The sequence below is a fragment of the Primulina tabacum genome, chromosome 16 (assembly GCF_025594145.1).
Source record: "Primulina tabacum isolate GXHZ01 chromosome 16, ASM2559414v2, whole genome shotgun sequence".
Classification (NCBI taxonomy): Eukaryota; Viridiplantae; Streptophyta; class Magnoliopsida; order Lamiales; family Gesneriaceae; genus Primulina; species Primulina tabacum.
Window position 1 is genome coordinate 856745 of NC_134565.1, and position 9382 is coordinate 866126.

The window sequence follows — 9382 nt, forward strand, 5'->3', positions numbered from 1 at the left end:
CGGGGGCCCGGGCTCGGAGCGTGACATTCAGCCTCATCAAGATGCTCAAAACGTGGGAAAAAACGAATTGATAAAATATGCAGAAGCTTTGAAAATTTCACACATGAAATCAACATTTGATCGTTGATCAGTACTTTTATTTAATTTCTTTCAAAATTCTATGGACCATGAGAACATCGGTGTATGGCTTTCTTGTGTCAAGAAGTGTTGGTGTATTGGCAGAAAGTTTGTCAGTTTCAAATTTATAGTAACATCTGTACATATACATGTGATTACTCTATTTTTTCATGTTGGTTTTGAATATTTTTGGCTAATACAGTACTTTTAAAATCCTGCACATATGATATCATTTCCAGCATTATCGACAGCCTCGGCACATTGTTCCGCAATTGTCGGCTGCTGATAGTATCCAAAAAGCAGCACTTTGTCGGTCATCTTTACTGCACAACCACGAGCATCTCCATCCATGCTACCATCTGGCCATTTTTTGTCACTCTGTATCTCTGGCCTCCAAGTGATAGTCCACTTACAAGATATGAAGGGTCAATAATGACCCTATTTATCCCACGAAACTCATCCTTCGTCAAGTGTTATCACACATTGATTACATCAAAAAAGAAAGAAATAATTGAGCAAATTAAGAATCAAATCAAAACAAGATATATGCCATCGAGAACGCGCATCTAACGTCCCATAGCATGCCACAATCTAGCACGTAGATAGCGTCGGCAACAAGACCCTTGCGCATGAGGTCGTTCAAAAAGCCATCCACATTTAAATCAGGAAGTTGACCATGACCAAATTGTATTAGATTTTTATCTTTAGTATAATCGTAGTCATTCTGAGGATCCTCATAACCTTCTTCTGAACTTCTGCACTCTTCAGAACCTTCTTCCTCCTCAGAACCTTCTTCCTCCTCATAATCCATATGATCATAATTTTCTTCATCATCTTTCCACAATATTCTAATGGGTTTACCCCTCAGTTCGGTTCGGTTGAGGTGCTCTAGAGTTGTACAAGCTGTTGAAATATCAATAGAATGAAGAAAAACAAAACAAATCACAAAAAAATATACCACATAAAAATAACCAAGAAATCAAAAAATAACGAATCACTCAATTCTTCCTATAAACACACTGATATTAGTGACATGAAAGCAGTACGAACATCCAAATGAAAAGTTAATAAAAAAGAAAATCATAGACTACGGACATGTAATCAAATCGATATGAATAATATCAAAAATAAAACATGCTACTAATTAAGAAGCAAATATAAAAACTTAAATCTCTTAATATTTTTTATATACATTATAGAGTGTCGTACCATCAGTATGAGAGCGAAAGTTGACGACAGCACAGCAGATCAATTCCCGAGGGGCCTCGTAGTGACAGAGACTGACGGAAACCAGTGGGCCTACCACTCAAAATGTTTCTTCCAGTTCTTCTTCTTTAACTTCCGGATGCAGATTATCCACGTAAAGTGAGGTCCTTTTTGGAGAATCACTCATTGTTCTTCCTTCTCTGAAGAATAAAAAAAAAAATCAATTCATACACATAAACAGATACATTATTATACAACATGAAAATTAACCAAGAAATAATTCTCAAATCTACATAGAAACACATGCAAAGATTACGAGTGCGTAAGTAAATACGACCGTCGGTATGAGTACAAAAGCACCTTCCACCACCGTTCTTGCTTCTTTGAAAATCAAGAAAAATACTTTTCGGAGAAAGTGAGAATCGAAAATTGGGGAAAAAATGTGAGAGACTTCGTCTCAGCTCGTTTTAACTGTCTTTCTGATAATTTGGCGGCACCATTTTTTTCCAAATTTTATATTCTATAAAACTTTAAAATCAAGTATTAAAGATTATTTGAGGGTGATTTTTATTTTTCCACTTTTTAAGGAAAGTTTTCTTTTTAAAAAAAGAAATATTTTTTGGAATAGTAATTATTTTACATATTAATTCCACTTATTATAGCACAATTATATTTGAATTAAATAAACAGAGTAATGATGACTTGTGCACATATCCGTACAGATGGTACCACAAAATTGAAGACTAAGCTATATGTATACCAACATTAATATGTCAATTTTGATCAATAAATTTTAGATTTTTATAAAAAATACAAAAAAACAGGTATCTGGATCCAAATGTTGCATTTTTCGTTTTTTCCATGTAATTTACAAACTGCGTGTCATTGAAAAGTGAAACTTTTGTTTTTGTGGATTTCATAAAGTAAGAGGAAGGCCACATGTAACGTCTACTAATTTTTAAAATGCGGAATTTTTTTTAAGCTCTCATTTTAAAAATAACATTTAAAATGATCATATTTATTTAGCAATGAAAATAACGCAGTTAAAAATAACCAACATCAATGCGAACGTAAATGAGTAAAAATCATGAAAATCCTCAACGTAAATGAAATGTTTAACTCCTCTCCAAAAACCATCACTCGAAATGCGGAAAAACGCGCGGTCCTCGGGTTATGTCACCGCACCAGGACTGCCTACTCAGAGTTCAGCACCTCCTGTCTCCTGTTCAACATGCTCACATGCATCACACACGCCTAGTGAGTCTAAAGACTCAACACACCTGTATCAGTAATAACAAGTACATATACGTAGCACACAACAGTGAAAAATAGCATAATCAACATACATTTCATGAGCTTAAAAACGGGAACATACGCGTGTCGTGTAAAATGGTAACGTGTCAAAACATGTCTCATCATGTTATCATATCATATACGTAACTGTGACCTGTCAAAACATGGTAATAGCATGTATCATCGTATCAACATATACGTGTTAAAATCTTAATTTGAATTCCGTTCATTAGCTGTGACTTTCGTATCATCATGTCAGTCGATGGATCCATCTACGTGTAACCGCGGTACCCGGCGGCGGGGGACATCAGCGATACTCTCACCCGTCAATTGAGCCCGAGCCTATCATGTCATCATATCATGTCAATGGAAATACGATCGTCGGGCTCCCTCTAGGGCCTTCTCCCGTAAACGGGCTCCCTTTGGGGCCTTTTTCCTCACGATATCTCCAATCATATCATCGTGTCATCGTGTTAGTCACAACTAAATCACTTCCTTCAAAATGTGTCATCATATTTATCACTTAATAAAAGCATGCATATACGTAATTTTTCTTTTAAACCAAGCATCCACCGTATTTATCATAATTGCGTAAAACTTTTAAACATGATGCTTAAACATTTAAAATATCATAAATTTGTGCTCAGGGCGCTGCCAGGACCAACATCTCACCCCAGGTGCAAAATGACCATTTTGCCCCTGGAAACCCAAAAATTATTGTTTCACCCCTAGACGTAAAATTTCACGTTTGTGACCTTTTCTTAATTCCATTGGCTATAACATGTCCCAAATAATTATTTAAGCCTATAAGAATTTTCTCATATTTTTATTTGGCTTAAATCAATGACTTTTAAATTAATCCTTAAATATAACATTAGAATGCGTTTTAATCCCGAATTAAATCAAACCTTAGCATAAAATTCCCAAATTAAAAACTTAAACTTCTAATAATTATTTGAGCTTAAATATAATTTTTCATAATTTTATTAAGCTTAAATCTAGGCGTCACAATTAATTCTTTAATTAACGTTTCGTGCGACGACTAAATCACGGATAAATCCAAACTCTTTATTTTGATCCGAAACTTAACAAACTCCTTAAAATATCCCAAAACTTATTTATAATAATTCCTAGACGTAAACTCGAGCTCATTTCATAACTTAACCGAATTGTTTTAAAACTTGGACCGGGGTCCCGGTTTTAACTCGAATCGACTCGAAACTTAATCAAATTTTTCCCAAATTTTTACCACACCTAATGAGCACCATAAAGCTCCTTAAACCATGACTTCGGGCTCCTAACTCACGGCCTGAAATTTCCAGAAAAATAGCATAACTCTCGGTCTCTCCAATTTCCCTCCCTTGTGCACTACCTTCCCTGAAACTCACTCCACTAGCCACACCCAACGTACCAGCCATGAACCGACCTCCTCTTGACCACCTAGGGACCCTACTTGACACACTAGACACAAGGCTTCAGCTCAATGCAAGCTGCACAAGACCAACGACCGCTATACACCAAGGAGTTCCTACCGCGTCAACCTTTCAAAACATGACTTGATCATTCGATCCGGCGACTCCAGCGTAGTTCGAGCTATCCCAGCCCCATCTCAGACCTCCCTAGGGTCTGATCCTGTGCTGGAGCAAGCCCTCGCACAGCTGGTGTAACAGGAGCTTGGATCGAACCACACACCTCACAACCAATCGGCCCTCATCCTTTATCATGAAAACCCAAACAAGCTGCTCACACCAGCACCTAAACCTCTACGACCATGGACTGTACAGGCCCTTGACAACCTTATACAGCAGCCCCTTGCACCACATATCAGCAAGATTATGAGTAGCAACCGAAAAATGCAAACATTCAAAGAAAAACTGAAAAATCGTGCATGTACAAGGCTGGATCGATAAACTTTCATGCATTTTCATAAAAATCAGTATACTATCAGCGTGTATGAAGAGAAAAGGGTGATATATGCGTGCCTTATGAGTTTGAAGATCAAGAACGATGCGAGGGAACCCGGGAGGATTTTCTTCTTCGGAGAAAATTCGACCGACACTATCCTGGGGGGAAATAAGCTATTGATAAAAACGTGAGGAAAAGGTGGTGGGGGAAAGGGTTGTCGGTTGGTGGGGAGGGTAATTGTGTAGGGTAGGTTTAATTAGTTATTAATTAATTAGCTAATGGTCTCTAAATGGTTTAATTAAAAGCTTAAAAGAGTTTTAAGCCCAACGAGCTTAAAAGTTGGCTCATTAAATCCAAACACACTTTCGAAAAATATTTCGTGTTGGAAAATTCTTGAAAATATTAGTCAAACCCTCAAAATGACCCCCGATTCAATAAAATTTGCGTACCGTTAAAAATTAAAACTTCGCGGTTAAAATATCCAATAAATCTCAATTCTTGAAAAATACCCTTAAAACATCTTATATTAATTAATAAAAATTAATCGTGTAATAAAAATAATTTTCTTTAAAATTTTCCGGTCTCCATTCCTCGTTCGAGCGCGAAATGAAACTTAAAAATCTTTAATGCATGAACCTTTAAAATTTCATGAATTAAATTCTACAATGCATGAATTATGCATAAAATGCATAAAAATATTTAAACACAAATTAATGAAATAAAAATACATTTAAAACAATTTAATAAAATACCAAAGAAATTTAATAACTTGCATGTATGTGGTTTACGTGGATTTTCGATTTTTTTTGGGACGTTACACCACAAGTTATGAATTACGACGCTATTGCATGGTCGATGTAAATTAACATGAAGGAAATATTACAAAGAAGTAATTTGAGTATGCTGTCGTTAACTGATAAAATATTGTTACTATCCTTAAGTTTCAGCAATCGACAAAATCGAAACAGCAACTAACTGTTTCAGGAAACAGCCGCAATTTACATTGTAAAGACAATTTTGTGATTGATTATGAGTAATAAACTGGTTTTTGGTTTATATTGTACTACGGGCTTGTTGTTTTCAATTGTGTGGTTGTAAAACAACGTCGTTGTCGACTAATCCTGGTCTCGAGGCATGACACAATGACTATTCTAACTAAACAGGCTTACATTAAGCACAACACAACAGGAAACAATCTATTTGCTACAAGAAAGAAACTCAACAGGAAACAATCTAGTTGGTATGGAATTTCATTGCGTCCCAAGTACATTACATAGTCCTTGGCTTTCAGTAAAACAAAACAAGTGTAGACCCTGATGGCATGAACGTCAATACAAGCTATGTAAAATCATGTTACATTTCATAAACATTCCTTGTTTTCGTGTGGGATGAGTACTATCATGTGAGCACTTGCAGGCAGATTTAGCCTTATTAAATTATTTTATTTGACACATCTTTGAGAAGATGAAATCCCAATCAAACAATCATTTGATATTGTTGAAGTTAGAGAGTTTTTTTCTTGGTGAGTGGTGCCCCAATTGATAATTATTCTTAATTTTTTTTTATTTAGTATATAGCTTATTTTTCTGATTTTTTTTATTTAATTCTAGGGCTTATTTTTCTCAAATCTACATAGAAACACATGCAAAGATTACGAGTGCGTGAGTAAATATGACCGTCAGTATGAGTACAAAAGCACCTTCCACCACCGTTCTTGCTTCTTTGAAAATCAAGAAAAATACTTTTCGGAGAAAGTGAGAATCGAAAATTGGGGAAAAAATGTGAGAGCCTTCATCTCAGCTCGTTTTAACTGTCTTTCTAATAATTTAACGGTACCATTTTTTTTCCAAATTTTATATTTTATTAAACTTTAAAATCAAGTATTAAAGATTATTTGAGGGTGATTTTTATTATTTCTTTCCACTTTTTAAGGAAAGTTTTCTTTTAAAAAAAGAAATATTTTTTGGAATAGTAATTATTTTACATATTAATTCTACTGCTTATAGCACAATTATATTTGAATTGAATAAACAGAGTAATTAATGATGACTTGTGCACATATGCGTACAGATGGTACCACAAATTTGAAGACTAAGCTCTATGTATACCAACATTAATATGTCAATTTTGATCAAATAAATTTTAGATTTTTATAAAAATTACAAAAAAAAAAAATAAAACAGGTATCTTGATCCAAATGTTGCATTTTTCTTTTTTTCCATGTAATTTACAAACTGCATGTCATTGAAAAGTGAAACTTTTGTTTTTGTGGTTTTCGTAAAGTAAGAGGAAGGCCACAAGTTATGAATTACGACGCTATTGATGGTCGATGTAAAGTAACATGAAGGATATTTTACAAAGAAGTAACTTGAGTATGCTGTCGTTAACTGATGAGATATTGTTACTACACTTAAGTTTCAGTTGTCGACAAAATCAAAACAGCAACTAATTGTTTCAAGAAACAGCCGCAATTTACGTTGTAAAGACAATTTTTGTTATTGATCATGAGTAATAAACTGTTTTTTGTTTTATATTGTACTACGAGGCTTGTTGTTTTCAATTGTGTGGTTTTAAAACAACGTCGGTGTCGACTAACCCCGGTCTCGGGGCATGACACACTTGGTATTCTAACTAAACAGGCTTACATTAAGCACAACATAACAGGAAACAATCTAATTGCTACAAGAAAGAAACTCAACGAGGTACCAACTTCCATATATAAAACATCCACAGTCATGCTCCAATAGACGAGGTCCAGCAATATCTCCAGTTTTAATTTAGTCACATGCCCACGAAGCATAGCCATAACATCAGCCAATGTAGTGTTTCAATGAACGAATATCTATATATTTAGTGAAAATCACCATTCATTGAAATCTAACTTACCAAAAGTATTGGTACGTTTCCTATTAGCAAAACGTAGCAAGGCAGACGTGCATTCTTTTACCTACCAACTGTCTACTTAGTATTGCAACATTCTTATTTCCAAGAAACCACACACAAAATATCATTCCAAAAAATTCAATTCATAGTGTTTCTTCACGAAAATCTTAAACTCGTGAGGTGGATAAAAGACTAGGAAAAGTTCAACACCTTCAGGTCACCTCCAGCAGTTCCAGTCACTCTGCTCCGATAGATTGTCTGAATAGAATCAGTTACTAATGCCTTCGGGGAAAGACGTTGAGCCTGTTCTAGAAGATCCTGCACCCAGAATGCATCGTTATTTAGTAAAACAATCCAACGGTTTCCAGTCCAACTCTGCAGGTAAAGTATTTACTAGAAAATCACTTGTGATTATATTTCTAAATTTTAAATGTAATGAAGAATTTCACGTACCAGACGCAGCTCGCCAACAAGACTGACTACTGACGAATGCTATGCCATTAGGATAGGGAATTCCAAGAAAATGCAGAACGCGGTAATCAGTCTTGTTAATCGAAGCATAAATTGATTCAATTACATTTGTGCAAAAGATTTAGCTATCAAATTTTTTTCTGAAAAAATCATGCTACTAAAAACTAGCAGCCTACACAATGAAAGGGTAACTTCTAGCACTCAGAGAATAAATATCAAGAAAATTGTCTATATTTCATGACAACATGACCAATGTTCAAGAATGTCAGTCAGTTTCATTTGATAACTACAGAAATGTTATTATTCCAGCTTGTTTTTGTTGAGTTTTTCTTTAAGTTTTTGTTTTCCATCTTATAGAAATTGGTTGAATGCGATGAGAATACCCGCTGTTGCAGATTGTTTCTATACTTACTTTACTAGTTTTGATAAAGTAATTAGGTTTTTAAGGATTTTGGTATGGAATTTCATTGCGTCCCAAGTACATCATTATATATTCCTTGGCTTTCAGTAAAACAAAACCAGTGTAGACCCTGATGGCATGAACGTCAATACAAGCTATGTAAAATCATATGTTCTAAATCATTCCTTGTTTTCGTGTGGGATGAGTACTGTCGTGTGAGCACTTGCAGGCAGATTTAGCCTTATTAAATTATTTTATTTGACACATCTTTGAGAAGATGAAATCCCAATCAAACAATCATTTGATATTGTTGAAGTTAGAGGGTTTTTTTCTTGGTGAGTGGTGCCCCAATTGATAATTATTCTTTTTTTTTTTTTTTATTTAATTCTAGAGCTTATTTTTCTGATTTTTTTTTATTTACTTCTAGGGCTTATTTTTATAATGTAATTCTAAAATTTATTTGTGGGGTTGTGGAATTGGTGAGTTTCAGCTATGTTTGATGTAGTCATTGAATATCTAAAGACACTTCAACTTCAAATAAAGATAAGGTGAAATTTTTACATTTTCCAACTTATTCGTTTTTTCCCAAATATTTTGCCTCTATGTAAATATTTATTATAAATGTTAGTGATCATTTTATTTTTGTTAGTAATAAAGAAGACGGATCATTCGTAGCTAATAGTGAATCTTGCATTAATTAACCAGTTTTCTCTTAACTCGTTTCTAATATAATATATACATATGTTAGTGTAGCACTGCAATTTGATAGGAATGAGACCATATGTATTAAAATTCATTATATTAACAAGTTTTTTTTTATAAATTGTGGTAATTAATTAATTAGTTGATTGGAAGGGCCTTGAAGAAATTGAATATATAGCAGGAGTTTGAAGATATCATTTGCCAAATTATATTTATTTAAGTATGAGTTTGAAGATATTATTCGTCAGATGTTTTATTTGATTCATAACTTGAATTGTGTTAATGATTTGGCTTTTTTGTTGAATAATTTACAGTTTGAAATATAAAAAGTAAAGGAAAAGATATTATTGCGGCTTTTATGAAAAAACTCGGGTCAAGAATGTGTAGTTGTGAATTCAGCACTAG

At 34.1% G+C, this 9382-nt stretch overlaps 1 long non-coding RNA gene across 1 annotated transcript; it reads right to left on the reverse strand.

The window, feature by feature from the left end:
• Positions 1–848: 848 nt before the first annotated feature.
• Positions 849–4684, reverse strand: LOC142529292 (uncharacterized). Its single transcript, XR_012815876.1, has 3 exons — positions 2816–4684; positions 1327–1523; positions 849–1020 (listed from the first exon to the last, which is right to left on the reverse strand). It is a non-coding gene; the product is annotated as an uncharacterized LOC142529292 (long non-coding RNA).
• Between the last annotated feature and the right edge of the window lie 4698 nt (positions 4685–9382).